We start from the raw sequence: 24357 nt of genomic DNA, 5'->3' as shown, positions 1-24357 counted from the left end.
TAAATATTAATTTTAGAATAAATTTGAATAATAGATAAACGTAATTGAGTGAGATATGACTATTTTTTTAATCACAATACATCAAAATATTTAAAAATATTACTTAGGGTTAAACAAATTATATGTAAAAATTAAATTAAAATCATATCGGTACAATAGCTATAGGTAATAGAAATCGATTTTCTTTATTCTGGTTATGTCCAAAACTTAAAAAGGATCATTTGAGTCATCTTGATAACCTAAATATTAATTTTAAATTATATTTGAATAATAGATAACCGTAATTGAGTGAGATATGAATATTTTTTTAAAACATATTACATAAAACTATTTTTAAAAATCATTTAGGGTTAATCAAATTATATCTAAAAATTAAATCGGAACAATCGCCAACGATATTAGTTATTCCATTTTCTTAACTCTGGTTATGTTCAAACCGTAAAAAACATCATTTGGCTATCTTGTATATGCGAAATGGTAAATTTAAATTATATTCGATTAATAGATATCAGTAATAGAGTGAGATATAATAATTTTTTTAAAAAACAATTCATAAGAAAAATTTTAAAAATAATTTACAGTACATCAAATGAACACCAAAGATTAAATTGGAATCAAATCGCACAATGCTATAATGATTAATTGTTCTATTTTCTTAGCCCTGGTTATGTCCAAAACTTAAAAAGGATCATTTGAGTCATCTTGTATAACTAAATATTAATTTTAAAATAAATTTGAATAATAGATAACCGTAATTAAGTGAGATATGACTATTTTTTTTTAAACACAATACATCAAAATATTTTAAAAAATTACTTAGGGTTAAACAAATTATATCTAAAAATTAAATTGAAATCATATCGGAACAATAGCTATAGGTAATAATAATCGATTTTCTTTATCCTGGTTATGTCCAAAACATAAAAAGGATCATTTGACTCATCTTGTATAAACTAAATAATAATTTTAAATTATATTTGAATAATAGATAACCGTAATTGAGTGAGATATGACTATTTTTTTAAAACATAATACATAAAACTATTTTTAAAAATCATTTAGGGTTAATCAAATTATATCTAAAAATTGAATTAAAATTAAATAGGAACAATCGCCAACGCTATTAGTAATTACATTTTCTTAACTCTGGTTGTGTTCAAACCGCAAAAAACATCATTTGGCTATCATGTATATGCGAAATAGTACATTTAAATTATATTCGAATAATAGATATCAGCAATAGTAAAATAATCTTTTTTTAAAAAACAATTCATAAGAAAAATTTTAAAAATAATTTACAGTACATCAAATGAACACCAAAGATTAAATTGGAATCAAATCGGACAATGCTATAATGATTAATTGTTCTACTTTCTTAACCCTGATTATGTCCAAAACTTAAAAAGGATCATTTGGATTATATTAATTTTAAAATAAATTTGAATAATAGATAACCGTAATTGAGTGAGATATGACTATTTTTTTTAATCACAATACATCAAAATATTTAAAAATATTACTTAGGGTTAAACAAATTATATGTAAAAATGAAATTGAAATCATATGGGTACAATAGCTATAGGTAATAGAAGTCGATTTTCTTTATTCTGGTTATGTCCAAAACTTAAGAAGGATCATTTGAGTCATCTTGATAACCTAAATATTAATTTTAAATTATATTTGAATAATAGATAACCGTAATTGAGTGAGATATGACTATTTTTTTAAAACATATTACATACAACTATTTTTAAAAATCATTTAGGGTTGATCAAATTATATCTAAAAATTGAATTAAAATTAAATCGGAACAATCGCCAACGCTATTAGTTATTCCATTTTCTTAAGTCTGGTTGTGTTCAAACCGCAAAAAACATCATTTAACTATCTTGTATATGCGAAATAGTAAATTTAAATTATATTCGAATAATAGATATCAGTAATAGAGTGAGATAAAATTCTTTTTTTTAAAAACAATTCATAAGAAAAATTTTAAAAATAATTTACAGTACATCAAATGAACTTCGAAAATTAAATTGGAATCAAATCGGACAATGCTATAATGATTAATTGTTCTATTTTCTTAACCCTGGTTATGTCCAAAACTTAAAAGGATCATTTGAGTCATCTTGTATAAACTAAATATTAATTTTAAAATAAATTTGAATAATAGATAACCGTAATTGAGAGAGATATGATTATTTTTTTTAAACACAATACATCAAAATATTTTTAAAAATCATTTAGGGTTAATCAAATTATATCGAAAAATTAAATCGGAACAATCGTTAATGCTATTAGTTATTATGTTTTCTTAATTGTGGTTGTCTTCAAACCGTAAAGAACATCATTTGGCTATCTTGTATATGCAAAATAGTAAATTTAAATCTTATTCGAATAATAGATATCAGTAATAGAGTGAGATATAATAATTTTTTTAAAAAACAATTCATAAGAAAAATTTTAAAAATAATTTACAGTACATCAAATGAACTTCAAAAATTAAATTGGAATCAAATCGGACAATGCTATAATGATTAATCGTTCTGTTTTCTTAACCCTGGTTATGTCCAGAACTTAAAAAGGATCATTTGAGTAATCTTGTATAACCTAAATATTAATTTTAAAATAAATGTAAATAATAGATAACCGTAATTGAGTGAGTTATGACTATTTTTTTAAAACACAATACATTAAAAAATTTAAAATAATTATTTAGGGTAAAACAAATTATATCTAAAAATTGAATTAAAATTAAATAGGAACAATCGCCAACGCTATTAGTAATTACATTTTCTTAACTCTGGTTGTGTTCAAACCGCAAAAAACATCATTTGGCTATCTTGTATATGCGAAATAGTAAATTTAAATTATATTCGAATAATAGATATCAGTAATAGAGTGAGATAAAATTCTTTTTTTTAAAAACAATTCATAAAAAAAATTTTAAAAATAATTTACAGTACATCAAATGAACTTCAAAGATTAAATTGGAATCAAATCGGACAATGCTATAATGATTAATTGTTCTATTTTCTTAGCCCTGGTTATGTCCAAAACTTAAAAAGGATCATTTGAGTCATCTTGTATAACCTAAATATTAATTTTAAATTATATTTGAATAATAGATAACCGTAATTGAGTGATTATTTAGTAAAACAAATTATATCTAAAAATTGAATTAAAATTAAATAGGAACAATCGCCAACGCTATTAGTAATTACATTTTCTTAAGTCTGGTTGTGTTCAAACCGCAAAAAACATCATTTGGCTATCTTGTATATGCGAAATAGTAAATTTAAATTATATTCGAATAATAGATATCAGTAATAGAGTGAGATAAAATTCTTTTTTTAGAAAACAATTCATAAGAAAAATTTTAAAAATAATTTACAGTACATCAAATGAACTTCAAAGATTAATTTGGAATCAAATCGGACAATGCTATAATGATTAATTGTTCTATTTTCTTAGCCCTGGTTATGTCCAGAACTTAAAAAGGATCATTTGAGTCATAACCTAAACATTAATTTTAAAATAAATTTGAATAATAGATAACCGTAATTGAGTGAGATATGACTATTTTTTTTAATCACAATACATCAAAATATTTAAAAATATTACTTAGGGTTAAACAAATTATGAGTAAAAATGAAATTGAAATCATATGGGTACAATAGCTATAGGTAATAGAAGTCGATTTTCTTTATTCTGGTTATGTCCAAAATAAGTTTTGAAGGATTAATTAAACTTAAGAAGGATCATTTGAGTCATCTTGATAACCTAAATATTAATTTTAAATTATATTTGAATAATAGATAACCGTAATTGAGTGAGATATGACTATTTTTTTAAAATATATTACATACAACTATTTTTAAAAATCATTTAGGGTTGATCAAATTATATCTAAAAATTGAATTAAAATTAAATCGGAACAATCGCCAACGCTATTAGTTATTCCATTTTCTTAAGTCTGGTTGTGTTCAAACCGCAAAAAACATCATTTGGCTATCTTGTATATGCGAAATAGTAAATTTAAATTATATTCGAATAATAGATATCAGTAATAGAGTGAGATAAAATTCTTTTTTTTAAAAACAATTCATAAGAAAAATTTTAAAAATAATTTACAGTACATCAAATGAACTTCAAAAATTAAATTGGAATCAAATCGGACAATGCTATAATGATTAATTGTTCTATTTTCTTAACCCTGGTTATGTCCAAAACTTAAAAGGATCATTTGGGTCATCTTGTATAACTAAATATTAAATTTAAAATAAATTTGAATAATAGATAACCGTAATTAAGTGAGATATGACTTTTTTTTTAAACACAATACATCAAAATATTTTTAAAAATCATTTAGGGTTAATCAAATTATATCTAAAAATTAAATTAAAATTAAATCGGAACAATCGTTAACGCTATTAGTTATTATATTTTCTTAATTCTGGTTGTGTTCAAACCGTAAAAAACATCATTTGGCTATCTTGTATATGCGAAATAGTAAATGTAAATTATATTCGAATAATAAATAACAGTAATAGACTGAGATATAATAATTTAAAAAAAAAACAATTCATAGGAAAAATTTTAAAAATAATTTACAGTACATCAAATGAACTTCAAAAATTAAATTGGATTCAAATCGGACAATGCTGTAATGATTAATTGTTCTATTTTCCTAACCCTGATTATGTCTAAAACTTAAACAGGATCATTCGGGTCATCTTCTATAACTAAATATTAATACAAACCGTGATAACCGTAATTAAGTGAGATATGACTATTTTTTTTTAAACACAATACATCAAAATATTTTTAAAAATCATTTAGGGTTAATCAAATTAAATTGAAATCATATCGGAACAATAGCTATAGGTAATAGTAATCGATTTTCTTTATCCTGGTTATGTCCAAAACATAAAAAGGATCATTTGACTCATCTTGTATAAACTAAATAATAATTTTAAATTATATTTGAATAATAGATAACCGTAATTAAGTGAGATATGACTATTTTTTTAAAACATATTACATAAAACTATTTTTAAAAATCATTTAGGGTTAATCAAATTATATCTAAAAATTGAATTTAAATTAAATCGGAACAATCGCCAACGCTATTAGTTATTCCATTTTCTTAGCCCTGGTTATGTCCAAAACTTAAAAAGGATCATTTGAACCATCTTGTATAACCTAAATATTAATTTTAGAATAAATTTGAATAATAGATAAACGTAATTGAGTGAGATATGACTATTTTTTTAATCACAATACATCAAAATATTTAAAAATATTACTTAGGGTTAAACAAATTATATGTAAAAATTAAATTAAAATCATATCGGTACAATAGCTATAGGTAATAGAAATCGATTTTCTTTATTCTGGTTATGTCCAAAACTTAAAAAGGATCATTTGAGTCATCTTGATAACCTAAATATTAATTTTAAATTATATTTGAATAATAGATAACCGTAATTGAGTGAGATATGACTATTTTTTTAAAACATATTACATAAAACTATTTTTAAAAATCATTTAGGGTTAATCAAATTATATCTAAAAATTAAATCGGAACAATCGCCAACGATATTAGTTATTCCATTTTCTTAACTCTGGTTGTGTTCAAACCGTAAAAAACATCATTTGGCTATCTTGTATATGCGAAATGGTAAATTTAAATTATATTCGATTAATAGATATCAGTAATAGAGTGAGATATAATAATTTTTTTAAAAAACAATTCATAAGAAAAATTTTAAAAATAATTTACAGTACATCAAATGAACACCAAAGATTAAATTGGAATCAAATCGCACAATGCTATAATGATTAATTGTTCTATTTTCTTAGCCCTGGTTATGTCCAAAACTTAAAAAGGATCATTTGAGTCATCTTGTATAACTAAATATTAATTTTAAAATAAATTTGAATAATAGATAACCGTAATTAAGTGAGATATGACTATTTTTTTTTAAACACAATACATCAAAATATTTTAAAAAATTACTTAGGGTTAAACAAATTATATCTAAAAATTAAATTGAAATCATATCGGAACAATAGCTATAGGTAATAATAATCGATTTTCTTTATCCTGGTTATGTCCAAAACATAAAAAGGATCATTTGACTCATCTTGTATAAACTAAATAATAATTTTAAATTATATTTGAATAATAGATAACCGTAATTGAGTGAGATATGACTATTTTTTTAAAACATAATACATAAAACTATTTTTAAAAATCATTTAGGGTTAATCAAATTATATCTAAAAATTGAATTAAAATTAAATAGGAACAATCGCCAACGCTATTAGTAATTACATTTTCTTAACTCTGGTTGTGTTCAAACCGCAAAAAACATCATTTGGCTATCATGTATATGCGAAATAGTACATTTAAATTATATTCGAATAATAGATATCAGCAATAGTAAAATAATCTTTTTTTAAAAAACAATTCATAAGAAAAATTTTAAAAATAATTTACAGTACATCAAATGAACACCAAAGATTAAATTGGAATCAAATCGGACAATGCTATAATGATTAATTGTTCTACTTTCTTAACCCTGATTATGTCCAAAACTTAAAAAGGATCATTTGGATTATATTAATTTTAAAATAAATTTGAATAATAGATAACCGTAATTGAGTGAGATATGACTATTTTTTTTAATCACAATACATCAAAATATTTAAAAATATTACTTAGGGTTAAACAAATTATATGTAAAAATGAAATTGAAATCATATGGGTACAATAGCTATAGGTAATAGAAGTCGATTTTCTTTATTCTGGTTATGTCCAAAACTTAAGAAGGATCATTTGAGTCATCTTGATAACCTAAATATTAATTTTAAATTATATTTGAATAATAGATAACCGTAATTGAGTGAGATATGACTATTTTTTTAAAACATATTACATACAACTATTTTTAAAAATCATTTAGGGTTGATCAAATTATATCTAAAAATTGAATTAAAATTAAATCGGAACAATCGCCAACGCTATTAGTTATTCCATTTTCTTAAGTCTGGTTGTGTTCAAACCGCAAAAAACATCATTTAACTATCTTGTATATGCGAAATAGTAAATTTAAATTATATTCGAATAATAGATATCAGTAATAGAGTGAGATAAAATTCTTTTTTTTAAAAACAATTCATAAGAAAAATTTTAAAAATAATTTACAGTACATCAAATGAACTTCGAAAATTAAATTGGAATCAAATCGGACAATGCTATAATGATTAATTGTTCTATTTTCTTAACCCTGGTTATGTCCAAAACTTAAAAGGATCATTTGAGTCATCTTGTATAAACTAAATATTAATTTTAAAATAAATTTGAATAATAGATAACCGTAATTGAGAGAGATATGATTATTTTTTTTAAACACAATACATCAAAATATTTTTAAAAATCATTTAGGGTTAATCAAATTATATCGAAAAATTAAATCGGAACAATCGTTAATGCTATTAGTTATTATGTTTTCTTAATTGTGGTTGTCTTCAAACCGTAAAGAACATCATTTGGCTATCTTGTATATGCAAAATAGTAAATTTAAATCTTATTCGAATAATAGATATCAGTAATAGAGTGAGATATAATAATTTTTTTAAAAAACAATTCATAAGAAAAATTTTAAAAATAATTTACAGTACATCAAATGAACTTCAAAAATTAAATTGGAATCAAATCGGACAATGCTATAATGATTAATCGTTCTGTTTTCTTAACCCTGGTTATGTCCAGAACTTAAAAAGGATCATTTGAGTAATCTTGTATAACCTAAATATTAATTTTAAAATAAATGTAAATAATAGATAACCGTAATTGAGTGAGTTATGACTATTTTTTTAAAACACAATACATTAAAAAATTTAAAATAATTATTTAGGGTAAAACAAATTATATCTAAAAATTGAATTAAAATTAAATAGGAACAATCGCCAACGCTATTAGTAATTACATTTTCTTAACTCTGGTTGTGTTCAAACCGCAAAAAACATCATTTGGCTATCTTGTATATGCGAAATAGTAAATTTAAATTATATTCGAATAATAGATATCAGTAATAGAGTGAGATAAAATTCTTTTTTTAAAAAACAATTCATAAGAAAAATTTTAAAAATAATTTACAGTACATCAAATGAACTTCAAAGATTAAATTGGAATCAAATCGGACAATGCTATAATGATTAATTGTTCTATTTTCTTAGCCCTGGTTATGTCCAAAACTTAAAAAGGATCATTTGAGTCATCTTGTATAACCTAAATATTAATTTTAAATTATATTTGAATAATAGATAACCGTAATTGAGTGATTATTTAGTAAAACAAATTATATCTAAAAATTGAATTAAAATTAAATAGGAACAATCGCCAACGCTATTAGTAATTACATTTTCTTAAGTCTGGTTGTGTTCAAACCGCAAAAAACATCATTTGGCTATCTTGTATATGCGAAATAGTAAATTTAAATTATATTCGAATAATAGATATCAGTAATAGAGTGAGATAAAATTCTTTTTTTAGAAAACAATTCATAAGAAAAATTTTAAAAATAATTTACAGTACATCAAATGAACTTCAAAGATTAATTTGGAATCAAATCGGACAATGCTATAATGATTAATTGTTCTATTTTCTTAGCCCTGGTTATGTCCAGAACTTAAAAAGGATCATTTGAGTCATAACCTAAACATTAATTTTAAAATAAATTTGAATAATAGATAACCGTAATTGAGTGAGATATGACTATTTTTTTTAATCACAATACATCAAAATATTTAAAAATATTACTTAGGGTTAAACAAATTATGAGTAAAAATGAAATTGAAATCATATGGGTACAATAGCTATAGGTAATAGAAGTCGATTTTCTTTATTCTGGTTATGTCCAAAATAAGTTTTGAAGGATTAATTAAACTTAAGAAGGATCATTTGAGTCATCTTGATAACCTAAATATTAATTTTAAATTATATTTGAATAATAGATAACCGTAATTGAGTGAGATATGACTATTTTTTTAAAACATATTACATACAACTATTTTTAAAAATCATTTAGGGTTGATCAAATTATATCTAAAAATTGAATTAAAATTAAATCGGAACAATCGCAAACGCTATTAGTTATTCCATTTTCTTAAGTCTGGTTTTGTTCAAACCGCAAAAAACATCATTTGGCTATCTTGTATATGCGAAATAGTAAATTTAAATTATATTCGAATAATAGAAATCAGTAATAGAGTGAGATAAAATTCTTTTTTTTAAAAACAATTCATAAGAAAAATTTTAAAAATAATTTACAGTACATCAAATGAACTTCAAAAATTAAATTGGAATCAAATCGGACAATGCTATAATGATTAATTGTTCTATTTTCTTAACCCTGGTTATGTCCAAAACTTAAAAGGATCATTTGAGTCATCTTGTATAAACTAAATATTAATTTTAAAATAAATTTGAATAATAGATAACCGTAATTGAGAGAGATATGATTATTTTTTTTAAACACAATACATCAAAATATTTTTAAAAATCATTTAGGGTTAATCAAATTATATCGAAAAATTAAATCGAAACAATCGTTAATGCTATTAGTTATTATGTTTTCTTAATTGTGGTTGTCTTCAAACCGTAAAGAACATCATTTGGCTATCTTGTATATGCGAAATAGTAAATTTAAATCTTATTCGAATAATAGATAACAGTAATAGAGTGAGATATAATTTTTTTTTTTAAAACAATTTATAAGAAAAATTTTAAAAATAATTTACAGTTAATCAATTGAACTTCAAATATTAAATTGGAATCAAATCGGACAATGCTATAATGATTAATCGTTTTATTTTGTTAACCCTGGTTATGTCCAGAACTTAAAAAGGATCATTTGAGTAATCTTGTATGACCTAAATATTAATTTTAAAATAAATTTGAATAATAGATAACCGTAATTGAGTGAGATATGACTATTTTTTTAAAACATATTACATACAACTATTTTTAAAAATCATTTAGGGTTGATCAAATTATATCTAAAAATTGAATTAAAATTAAATAGGAACAATCGCCAACGCTATTAGTAATTACATTTTCTTAAGTCTGGTTGTGTTCAAACCGCAAAAAACATCATTTGGCTATCTTGTATATGCGAAATAGTAAATTTAAATTATATTCGAATAATAGTTATCAGTAATAGAGATAAAATTCTTTTTTTAAAAAACAATTTATAAGAAAAATTTAAAAATAATTTACAGTAAATCAAATGAACTTCAAAAATTAAATTGGAATCAAATCGGACAATGCTATAATGATTAATTGTTCTATTTTCTTAACCCTGATTATGTCCAAAACTTAAAAAGGATCATTTGGGTCATCTTGTATAACTAAATATTAAATTTAAAATAAATTTGAATAATAGATAACCGTAATTGAGTGAGATATGACTTTTTTTTTAAACACAATACATCAAAATATTTTTAAAAATCATTTAGGGTTAATCAAATTATATCTAAAAATTAAATTAAAATTAAATCGGAACAATCGTTAACGCTATTAGTTATTATATTTTCTTAATTCTGGTTGTGTTCAAACCGTAAAAAACATCATTTGGCTATCTTGTATATGCGAAATAGTAAATGTAAATTATATTCGAATAATAAATAACAGTAATAGACTGAGATATAATAATTTTTAAAAAAAACAATTCATAGGAAAAATTTTAAAAATAATTTACAGTACATCAAATGAACTTCAAAAATTAAAGTGGATTCAAATCGGACAATGCTGTAATGAAAAATTGTTCTATTTTCCTAACCCTGATTATGTCTAAAACTTAAACAGGATCATTTGGGTCATCTTCTATAACTAAATATTAATTTTAAAATAAATTTCAATAATAGATAACCGTAATTAAGTGAGATATGACTATTTTTTTTTAAACACAATACATCAACATATTTTTAAAAATCATTTAGGGTTAATCAAATTAAATTGAAATCATATCGGAACAATAGCTATAGGTAATAGTAATCGATTTTCTTTATCCTGGTTATGTCCAAAACATAAAAAGGATCATTTGACTCATCTTGTATAAACTAAATAATAATTTTAAATTATATTTGAATAATAGATAACCGTAATTGAGTGAGATATGACTATTTTTTTAAAACATATTACATAAAACTATTTTTAAAAATCATTTAGGGTTAATCAAATTATATCTAAAAATTGAATTAAAATTAAATCGGAACAATCGCCAACGCTATTAGTTATTCCATTTTCTTAGCCCTGGTCATGTCCAAAAATTAAAAAGGATCATTTGAACCATCTTGTATAACCTAAATATTAATTTTAGAATAAATTTGAATAATAGATAACCGTAATTGAGTGAGATATGACTATTTTTTTAATCACAATACATCAAAATATTTAAAAATATTACTTAGGGTTAAACAAATTATATGTAAAAATTAAATTAAAATCATATCGGTACAATAGCTATAGGTAATAGAAATCGATTTTCTTTATTCTGGTTATGTCCAAAACTTAAAAAGGATCATTTGAGTCATCTTGATAACCTAAATATTAATTTTAAATTATATTTGAATAATAGATAACCGTAATTGAGTGAGATATGACTATTTTTTTAAAACATATTACATAAAACTATTTTTAAAAATCATTTGGGGTTAATCAAATTATATCTAAAAATTAAATCGGAACAATCGCCAACGCTATTAGTTATTCCATTTTCTTAACTCTGGTTGTGTTCAAACCGCAAAACACATCATTTGGCTATCTTGTATATGCGAAATGGTAAATTTAAATTATATTCGAATAATAGATATCAGTAATAGAGTGAGATATAATAATTTTTTTAAAAAACAATTCATAAGAAAAATTTTAAAAATAATTTACAGTACATCAAATGAACACCAAAGATTAAATTGGAATCAAATCGCGCAATGCTATAATGATTAATTGTTCTATTTTCTTAGCCCTGGTTATGTCCAAAACTTAAAAAGGATCATTTGAGTCATCTTGTATAACAAAATATTAATTTTAAAATAAATTTGAATAATAGATAACCGTAATTAAGTGAGATATGACTATTTTTTTTTAAACACAATACATCAAAATATTTTAAAAAATTACTTAGGGTTAAACAAATTATATCTAAAAATTAAATTGAAATCATATCGGAACAATAGCTATAGGTAATAATAATCGATTTTCTTTATCCTGGTTATGTCCAAAACATAAAAAGGATCATTTGACTCATCTTGTATAAACTAAATAATAATTTTAAATTATATTTGAATAATAGATAACCGTAATTGAGTGAGATATGACTATTTTTTTAAAACATAATACATAAAACTATTTTTAAAAATCATTTAGGGTTAATCAAATTATATCTAAAAATTGAATTAAAATTAAATAGGAACAATCGCCAACGCTATTAGTAATTACATTTTCTTAACTCTGGTTGTGTTCAAACCGCAAAAAACATCATTTGGCTATCTTGTATATGCGAAATAGTAAATTTAAATTATATTCGAATAATAGATATCAGTAATAGAGTGAGATATAATAATTTTTTTAAAAAACAATTAATAAGAAAAATTTTAAAAATAATTTACAGTACATCAAATGAACTTCAAAGATTAAATTGGAATCAAATCGGACAATGCTATAATGATTAATTGTTCTATTTTCTTAGCCCTGGTTATGTCCAAAACTTAAAAAGGATCATTTGAGTCATCTTGTATAACCTAAATATTAATTTTAAATTATATTTGAATAATAGATAACCGTGATTGAGTGAGATATGACTATTTTTTTAAAACATAATACATAAAACTATTTTTAAAAATCATTTAGGGTTAATCAAATTATATCTAAAAATTGAATTAAAATTAAATCGGAACAATCGCCAACGCTATTAGTTATTCCCTTTTCTTAACTCTGTTTGTGTTCAAACCGCAAAAAACATCATTTGGCTATCTTGTATATGCGAAATGGTAAATTATATTCGAATAATAGATATCAGTAATAGAGTGATATAATAATTTTTTTAAAAAACAATTCATAAGAAAAATTTTAAAAATAATTTACAGTACATCAAATGAACTTCAAAGATTAAATTGGAATCAAATCGGACAATGCTATAATGATTAATTGTTCTATTTTCTTAGCCCTGGTTATGTCCAAAACTTAAAAAGGATCATTTGAACCATCTTGTATAACCTAAATATTAATTTTAGAATAAATTTGAATAATAGATAACCGTAATTAAGTGAGATATGACTATTTTTTTTTAAACACAATACATCAAAATATTTTAAAAAATTACTTAGGGTTAAACAAATTATATCTAAAAATTAAATTGAAATCATATCGAAACAATAGCTATAGGTAATAATAATCGATTTTCTTTATCCTGGTTATGTCCAAAACATAAAAAGGATCATTTGACTCATCTCGTATAAACTAAATAATAATTTTAAATTATTTTTGAATAATAGATAACCGTAATTGAGTGAGATATGACTATTTTTTTAAAACATAATACATAAAACTATTTTTAAAAATCATTTAGGGTTAAACAAATTATATCTAAAAATTAAATTGAAATCATATCGAAACAATAGCTATAGGTAATAATAATCGATTTTCTTTATCCTGGTTATGTCCAAAACATAAAAAGGATCATTTGACTCATCTTGTATAAACTAAATAATAATTTTAAATTATATTTGAATAATAGATAACCGTAATTGAGTGAGATATGACTATTTTTTTAAAACATAATACATAAAACTATTTTTAAAAATCATTTAGGGTTAATCAAATTATATCTAAAAATTGAATTAAAATTAAATAGGAACAATCGCCAACGCTATTAGTAACTACATTTTCTTAATTCTGGTTGTGTTCAAACCGCAAAAAACATCATTTGGCTATCTTGTATATGCGAAATAGTAAATTTAAATTATATTCGAATAATAGATATCAGTAATAGCATGAGATAAAATTCTTTTTTTAAAAAACAATTCATAAGAAAAATTTTAAAAATAATTTACAGTACATCAAATAAACTTCAAAGATTAAATTGGAATCAAATCGGACAATGCTATAATGATTAATTGTTCTATTTTCTTAGCCCTGGTTATGTCCAAAACATAAAAAGGATCATTTGAATCATCTTGTATAAACTATATAATAATTTAAAATTATATTTGAATAATAGATAACCGTAATTGAGTGAGATATGACTATTTTTTTAAACACAATACATTAAAATATTTTTAAAAATCATTTAGGGTTAATCAAATTATATCTAAAAATTAAATCGGAACAATCGTTAATGCTATTAGTTATTATGTTTTCTTAATTGTGGTTGTGTTTAAACCGTAAAAAACATCATTTGGCTATCTTGTATATGCGAAATAGCAAATGTAAATTATATTCGAATAATAAATAACAGTAATAGAGTGAGATATAATTATTTTTTTAAAAAACAATTCTTAAGAAAAATTTTAAAAATAATTTACAGTAAATTAAATGAACTTCAAAAACTAAATTGGAATCAAATCGTACAATGCTATAATGATTAATCGTTCTGTTTTCTTAACCCTGGTTATGTCCAGAACTTAAAAAGGATCATTTGACTAATCTTGTATAACCTAAATATTAATTTTAAAATAAATTTGAATAGATAACCGTAATTGAGTGAGATATGACTATTGTTTTAAAACACAATACATTAAAAAATTTAAAATAATTATTTAGAGTAAAACAAATTATATCTAAAAATTGAATTAAAATTAAATAGGAACAATCGCCAACGCTATTAGTAATTACATTTTCTTAACTCTGGTTGTGTTCAAACCGCAAAAAACATCATTTGGCTATCTTGTATATGCAAAATAGTAAATTTAAATTATATTCGAATAATAGATATCAGTAATAGCATGAGATAAAATTCTTTTTTTAAAAAACAATTCATAAGAAAAATTTTAAAAATAATTTACAGTACATCAAATAAACTTCAAAGATTAAATTGGAATCAAATCGGACAATGCTATAATGATTAATTGTTCTATTTTCTTAGCCCTGGTTATGTCCAAAACTTAAAAAGGATCATTTGAGTCATCTTGTATAACCTAAATATTAATTTTAAATTATATTTGAATAATAGATAACCGTAATTGAGTGAGATATGACTATTTTTTTAAAACATAATACATAAAACTATTTTTAAAAATCATTTAGGGTTAATCAAATTATATCTAAAAATTGAATTAAAATTAAATTGGAATCAAATCGGACAATGCTATAATGATTAATTGTTCTATTTTCTTAGCCCTGGTTATGTCCAAAACTTAAAAAGGATCATTTGAGTCATCTTGTATAACCTAAATATTAATTTTAAATTATATTTGAATAATAGATAACCGTAATTGAGTGAGATATGACTATTTTTTTAAAACATAATACATAAAACTATTTTTAAAAATCATTTAGGGTTAATCAAATTATATCTAAAAATTGAATTAAAATTAAATCGGAACAATCGCCAACGCTATTAGTTATTCCATTTTCTTAACTCTGGTTGTGTTCAAACCGCAAAAAACATCATTTGGCTATCTTGTATATGCGAAATGGTAAATTTAAATTATATTCGAATAATAGATATCAGTAATAGAGTGAGATATAATAATTTTTTTAAAAAACAATTCATAAGAAAAATTTTAAAAATAATTTACAGTACATCAAATGAACTTCAAAGATTAAATTGGAATCAAATCGGACAATGCTATAATGATTAATCGTTCTGTTTTCTTAACCCTGGTTATGTCCAGAACTTAAAAAGGATCATTTGAGTAATCTTGTATAACCTAAATATTAATTTTAAAATAAATTTGAATAATAGATAACCGTAATTGAGCGAGTTATGACTATTTTTTTAAAACACAATACATTAAAAAATTTAAAATAATTATTTAGGGTAAAACAAATTATATCTAAAAATTGAATTAAAATTAAATAGGAACAATCGCCAACGCTATTAGTAATTACATTTTCTTAACTCTGGTTGTGTTCAAACCGCAAAAAACATCATTTGGCTGTCTTGTATATGCGAAATAGTAAATTTAAATTATATTCGAATAATAGATATCAGTAATAGAGTGAGATATAATAATTTTTTTAAAAAACAATTCATAAGAAAAATTTTAAAAATAATTTACAGTACATCAAATGAACTTCAAAGATTAAATTGGAATCAAATCGGACAATGCTATAATGATTAATTGTTCTATTTTCTTAGCCCTGGTTATGTCCAAAACTTAAAAAGGATCATTTGAGTCATCTTGTATAACCTAAATATTAATTTTAAATTATATTTGAATAATAGATAACCGTAATTGAGTGAGATATGACTATTTTTTTAAAACATAATACATAAAACTATTTTTAAAAATCATTTAGGGTTAATCAAATTATATCTAAAAATTGAATTAAAATTAAATCGGAACAATCGCCAACGCTATTAGTTATTCCCTTTTCTTAACTCTGTTTGTGTTCAAACCGCAAAAAACATCATTTGGCTATCTTGTATATGCGAAATGGTAAATTATATTCGAATAATAGATATCAGTAATAGAGTGATATAATAATTTTTTTAAAAAACAATTCATAAGAAAAATTTTAAAAATAATTTACAGTACATCAAATGAACTTCAAAGATTAAATTGGAATCAAATCGGACAATGCTATAATGATTAATTGTTCTATTTTCTTAGCCCTGGTTATGTCCAAAACTTAAAAAGGATCATTTGAACCATCTTGTATAACCTAAATATTAATTTTAGAATAAATTTGAATAATAGATAACCGTAATTGAGTAAGATATGACTATTTTCTTAATCACAATACATCAAAATATTTAAAAATATTACTTAGGGTTAAACAAATTATGGTTATGTCCAAAACTTAAAAAGGATCATTTGAGTCATCTTGTATAACTAAATATTAATTTTAAAATAAATTTGAATAATAGATAACCGTAATTAAGTGAGATATGACTATTTTTTTTTAAACACAATACATCAAAATATTTTAAAAAATTACTTAGGGTTAAACAAATTATATCTAAAAATTAAATTGAAATCATATCGAAACAATAGCTATAGGTAATAATAATCGATTTTCTTTATCCTGGTTATGTCCAAAACATAAAAAGGATCATTTGACTCATCTTGTATAAACTAAATAATAATTTTAAATTATTTTTGAATAATAGATAACCGTAATTGAGTGAGATATGACTATTTTTTTAAAACATAATACATAAAACTATTTTTAAAAATCATTTAGGGTTAAACAAATTATATCTAAAAATTAAATTGAAATCATATCGAAACAATAGCTATAGGTAATAATAAACGATTTTTATAGGTATTGTTCCGATATGATTTCAATTTAATTTTTAGATATAATTTGTTTAACCCTAAATAATTATTTTAAATTTTTTAATGTATTGTTTTTTTAAAAAATAGTCATATCTCACTTAATTACGGTTATCTATTATTCAAATTTATTTTCAAATTAATATTTAGGTTATACAAGATGACCCAAATGATCCTTTTTAAGTTTTGGACATAACCAGAGTTAAGAAAATAGAACAATAAATCATTACAGCATTGTCGGATTTGAATCCAATTTAATTTTTGAAGTTCATTTGATGTACTGTAAATTATTTTTAAAATTTTTCTTATGAATTGTTTTTTTAAAAAATTATTATATCTCACTCTATTACTGTTATTTATTATTCGAATATAATTTACATTTACTATTTCTCATATACAAGATAACCAAATAATGTTTTTTACGGTTTGAACACAACCAGAATTAAGAAAATATAATAATAGCGTTAACGATTGTTCCGATTTAATTTTAATTTAATTTTTAGATATAATTTGATTAACCCTAAATGATTTTTAAAAATATTTTCATGTATTGTGTTTAAAAAAAAAAGTCATATTTCTCTCAATTACGGTTATCTATTATTCAAATTTATTTTAAAATTAATATTAAGTTTATACAAGATGACTCAAATGATCCTTTTTAAGTTTTGGACATAACCAGGGTTAAGAAAATGGAACAATTAATTATTATAGCATTGTCCGATTTGATTCCAATTTAATTTTTGAAGTTTATTTGATGTACTGTAAATTATTTTTAAAATTTTTCTTATGAATTGTTTTTCAAAAAAATAATTATATCTCACTCTATTACTGATATTTATTATTCGAATATAATTTACATTTGCTATTTCGCATATACAAGATAGCCAAATGATGTTCTTTACGGTTTGAAGACAACCACAATTAAGAAAACATAATAACTAATAGCATTAACGATTGTTCCGATTTAATTTTTAGATATAATTTGATTAACCCTAAATGATTTTTAAAAATATTTTGATGTATTGTGTTTAAAAAAAATAATCATATCTCTCTCAATTAGGGTTATCTATTATTCAAATTTATTTTAAAATTAATATTTAGGTTATACATGATGACTCAAATGATCCTTTTTAAGTTTTGGACATAACCAGGGTTAAGAAAATAGAACAATTAATCATTACAGCATTGTTCGATTTGAATCCAATTTAATTTTTGAAGTTTATTTGATGTACTGTAAATTATTTTTTAAATTTTTCTTATAAATTGTTTTTTAAAAAAAAATAATTATATCTCACTCTATTACTGTTATCTATTATTCGAATAAGATTTAAATTTACTATTTCGCATATACAAGATAGCCAAATGATGTTCTTTACGGTTTGAAGACAACCACAATTAAGAAAACATAATAACTAATAGCATTAACGATTGTTCCGATTTAATTTTTAGATATAATTTGATTAACCCTAAATGATTTTTAAAAATATTTTGATGTATTGTGTTTAAAAAAAATAATCATATCTCTCTCAATTAGGGTTATCTATTATTCAAATTTATTTTAAAATTAATATTTAGGTTATACATGATGACTCAAATGATCCTTTTTAAGTTTTGGACATAACCAGGGTTAAGAAAATAGAACAATTAATCATTATAGCATTGTCGGATTTGAATCCAATTTAATTTTTGAAGTTCATTTGATGTACTGTAAATTATTTTTAAAATTTTTCTTATGAATTGTTTTTTTAAAAAATTATTATATCTCACTCTATTACTGTTATTTATTATTCGAATATAATTTACATTTACTATTTCTCATATACAAGATAACCAAATAATGTTTTTTACGGTTTGAACACAACCAGAATTAAGAAAATATAATAATATAATCAAAAATATAATCAAATCGAACAATGCTGTAATGATTAATTGTTCTATTTTCTTAACCCTGGTTATGTCCAAAACTTAAAAAGGATCATTTGAGTCATCATGTATAACCTAAATATTAATTTTAAAATAAATTTGAATAATAGATAACCCTAATTGAGAGAGATATGATTATTTTTTTTAAACACAATACATCAAAATATTTTTAAAAATCATTTAAGGTTAATCAAATTATATCTAAAAATTAAATCGGAACAATCGTTAATGCTATTAGTTATTATGTTTTCTTAATTGTGGTTGTCTTCAAACCGTAAAGAACATCATTTGGCTATCTTGTATATGCGAAATAGCAAATGTAAATTATATTCGAATAATAAATATCAGTAATAGAGTGAGATATAATTATTTTTTTGAAAAACAATTCATAAGAAAAATTTTAAAAATAATTTACAGTACATCAAATAAACTTCAAAAATTAAATTGGAATCAAATCGGACAATGCTATAATAATTAATTGTTCCATTTTCTTAACCCTGGTTATGTCCAAAACTTAAAAAGGATCATTTGAGTCATCTTGTATAAACTTAATATTAATTTTAAAATAAATTTGAATAATAGATAACCGTAATTGAGAGAAATATGACTTTTTTTTTTAAACACAATACATGAAAATATTTTTAAAAATCATTTAGGGTTAATCAAATTATATCTAAAAATTAAATTAAAATTAAATCGGAACAATCGTTAACGCTATTATTATATTTTCTTAATTCTGGTTGTGTTCAAACCGTAAAAAACATTATTTGGTTATCTTGTATATGAGAAATAGTAAATGTAAATTATATTCGAATAATAAATAACAGTAATAGAGTGAGATATAATAATTTTTTAAAAAAACAATTCATAAGAAAAATTTTAAAAATAATTTACAGTACATCAAATGAACTTCAAAAATTAAATTGGATTCAAATCCGACAATGCTGTAATGATTTATTGTTCTATTTTCTTAACTCTGGTTATGTCCAAAACTTAAAAAGGATCATTTGGGTCATCTTGTATAACCTAAATATTAATTTGAAAATAAATTTGAATAATAGATAACCGTAATTAAGTGAGATATGACTATTTTTTAAAAAAACAATACATTAAAAAATTTAAAATAATTATTTAGGGTTAAACAAATTATATCTAAAAATTAAATTGAAATCATATCGGAACAATACCTATAGGTAATAGTAATCGATTTTCTTTATCCTGGTTATGTCCAAAACATAAAAAGGATCATTTGAGTCATCTTGTATAAACTAAATACTAATTTTAAAATAAATTTGAATAATAGATAACCGTAATTGAGAGAGATATGACTATATTTTTAAACACAATACAACAAAATATTTTTAAAAATCATTTAGGGTTAATCAAATTATATCTAAAAATTAAATCGGAACAATCGTTAATGCTATTAGTTATTATGTTTTCTTAATTCTGGTTGTGTTCAAACCGTAAAAAACATCATCTGGCTATCTTGTATATGCGAAATAGTAAATGTAAATTATATTCGAATAATAAATAACAGTAATAGAGTGAGATATAATAATTTTTGTAAAAAACAATTCATAAGAAAAATTTTAAAAATTATTTACAGTACATCAAATAAACTTCAAAAATTAAATTGGAATCAAATCGGACAATGCTATAATAATTAATTGTTCCATTTTCTTAACCCTGATTATGTTCAAAACTTAAAAAGGATCATTTGGGTCATCTTGTATAACTAAATATTAATTTTAAAATAAATTTGAATAATAGATAACCGTAATTGAGTGAGATATGACAATTTTTTTTTAAACACAATACATCAAAATATTTTAAAAAATTACTTAGGGTTAAACAAATTATATCTAAAAATTAAATTGAAATCATATCGGAACAATAGCTATAGGTAATAGTAATCGATTTTCTTTATCCTGGTTATGTCCAAAACATAAAAAGGATCATTTGAGTCATCTTGTATAAACTAAATAATAATTTTAAATTATATTTGAATAATAGATAACCGTAATTGAGTGAGATATGACTATATTTTTAAACACAATACAACAAAATATTTTTAAAAATCATTTAGGGTTAATCAAATTATATCTAAAAATTAAATCGGAACAATCGTTAATGCTATTAGTTATTATGTTTTCTTAATTCTGGTTGTGTTCAAACCGTAAAAAACATCATCTGGCTATCTTGTATATGCGAAATAGTAAATGTAAATTATATTCGAATAATAAATAACAGTAATAGAGTGAGATATAATAATTTTTGTAAAAAACAATTCATAAGAAAAATTTTAAAAATTATTTACAGTACATCAAATGAACTTCAAAAATTAAAATGGAATCAAATCGGACAATGATATAATGATTAATTGTTCTATTTTCTTAACCCTGGTTATGTCCAAAACTTAAAAAGGATCATTTGGGTCACCTTGTATAACGTAAATATTAATTTTAAAATAAATTTGAATAATAGATAACCGTAATTGAGTGAGATATGACAATTTTTTTAAACACAATACATTAAAATATTTTTAAAAATCATTTAGGGTTAATCAAATTATATCTAAAAATTAAATTAAAATTAAATCGGAACAATCGTTAATGCTATTAGTTATTATGTTTTCTTAATTGTGGTTGTGTTCAAACCGTAAAGAACATCATTTGGCTATCTTGTATATGCGAAATAGTAAATTTAAATCATATTCGAATAATAGATAACCGTAATTGAGTGAGATATGTCTATTTTTTTTAAGCACAATACATAAAACTATTTTTAAAAATCATTTAGGGTTAATCAAATTATATCTAAAAATTAAATCGGAACAATCGTTAACGCTATTATTTATTATACTTTCTTAATTCTGGTTGTGTTCAAACCGTAAAAAACATCATTTGGCTATCTTGTATATGCCAAAGAGTAAATTTAAATTATATTCGAATAATAGAAAACAGTAATAGAGTGAGATATGATTATTTTTTTAAAAAACAATTCATAAGAAAAATTTTAAAAATAATTTACAGTACATCAAAACTTCAAAAATTAAATTGGATTCAAATCGGACAATGCTATAATGATTAATCGTTCTATTTTCTTAACCCTGGTTATGTCCAAAACTTAAAAAGGATCATTTGGGTCGTCTTGTATAACATAAATATGAATTTTAAAATAAATTTGAATAATAGATAATCAAGTAATTGAGTATGCAATGCTATAATGATTAATTGTTCTATTTTCTTAACCCTGGTTATGTCCAAAACATAAAAAGGATCATTTGAGTCATCTTGTATAAACTAAATATTAATTTTAAAATAAATTTGAATAATAGATAACCGTAATTGAGTGAGATATGACTATTTTTTTAAAACACAATACATTAAAAAATTTAAAATAATTATTTAGGGTAAAACAAATTATATCTAAAAATTAAATTAAAATCATATCGGAACAATAGCTATAGGTAATAGTAATCGATTTTCTTTATCCTGGTTATGTCCAAAACATAAAAATAATAGAAAACAGTAATAGAGTGAGATATGATTATTTTTTTAAAAAACAATTCTTAAGAAAAATTTTAACAATAATTTACAGTACATCAAAACTTCAAAAATTAAATTGGATTCAAATCGGACAATGCTATCTGGACCCTGGATAATGGACCCTGGTTATGTCCAAAACTTAAAAAGGATCATTTGGGTCATCTTGTATAACTAAATATTAATTTTAAAATAAATTTGAATAATAGATAACCGTAATTGAGTGAGATATGACTATTTTTTTTAAACACAATACATCAAAATATTTAGAAAAATTACTTAGGGTTAAACAAATTATATCTAAAAATTAAATTGAAATCATATCGAAACAACAGCTATAGGTAATAGTAATCGATTTTCTTTATCCTGGTTATGTCCAAAACATAAAAAGGATCATTTGAGTCATCTTGTATAAACTAAATAATAATTTTAAATTATATTTGAATAATAGATAACCGTAATTGAGTGAGATATGACTATTTTTTTAAACACAATACAACAAAATATTTTTAAAAATCATTTAGGGTTAATCAAATTATATCTAAAAATTAAATCGGAACAATCGTTAATGCTATTAGTTATTATGTTTTCTTAATTGTGGTTGCGTTCAAACCGTAAAAAATATCATTTGGCTATCTTGTATATGCGAAATAGCAAATGTAAATTATATTCGAATAATAAATATCAGTAATAGAGTGAGATATAATTATTTTTTTGAAAAACAATTCATAAGAAAAATTTTAAAAATAATTTACAGTACATCAAATAAACTTCAAAAATTAAATTGGAATCAAATCGGACAATGCTATAATGATTAATTGTTCCATTTTCTTAACCCTGGTTATGTCCAAAACTTAAAAAGGATCATTTGAGTCATCTTGTATAAACTTAATATTAATTTTAAAATAAATTTGAATAATAGATAACCGTAATTGAGTGAGATATGACTATTTTTTTAAAACACAATACATTAAAAAATTTAAAATAATTATTTAGGGTAAAACAAATTATATCTAAAAATTAAATTAAAATCATATCGGAACAATAGCTATAGGTAATAGTAATCGATTTTCTTTATCCTGGTTATGTCCAAAACATAAAAAGGATCATTTGAGTCATCTTGTATAACCTAAATAATAATTTTAAATTATATTTAAGTAATAGATAACCGTAATTGAGAGAGATATGATTATTTTTTTTAAACACAATACATCAAAATATTTTTAAAAATCATTTAGGGTTAATCAAATTATATCTAAAAATTAAATCGGAACAATCGTTAATGCTATTAGTTATTATGTTTTCTTAATTGTGGTTGTCTTCAAACCGTAAAGAACATCATTTGGCTATCTTGTATATGCGAAATAGTAAATTT

Source organism: Anthonomus grandis, chromosome 18 (genome assembly GCF_022605725.1).
Source record: "Anthonomus grandis grandis chromosome 18, icAntGran1.3, whole genome shotgun sequence".
Taxonomy (NCBI): domain Eukaryota; kingdom Metazoa; phylum Arthropoda; class Insecta; order Coleoptera; family Curculionidae; genus Anthonomus; species Anthonomus grandis.
The sequence above is the reverse complement of the archived record's forward strand: the minus strand, read 5'-3'. Positions refer to the sequence as shown.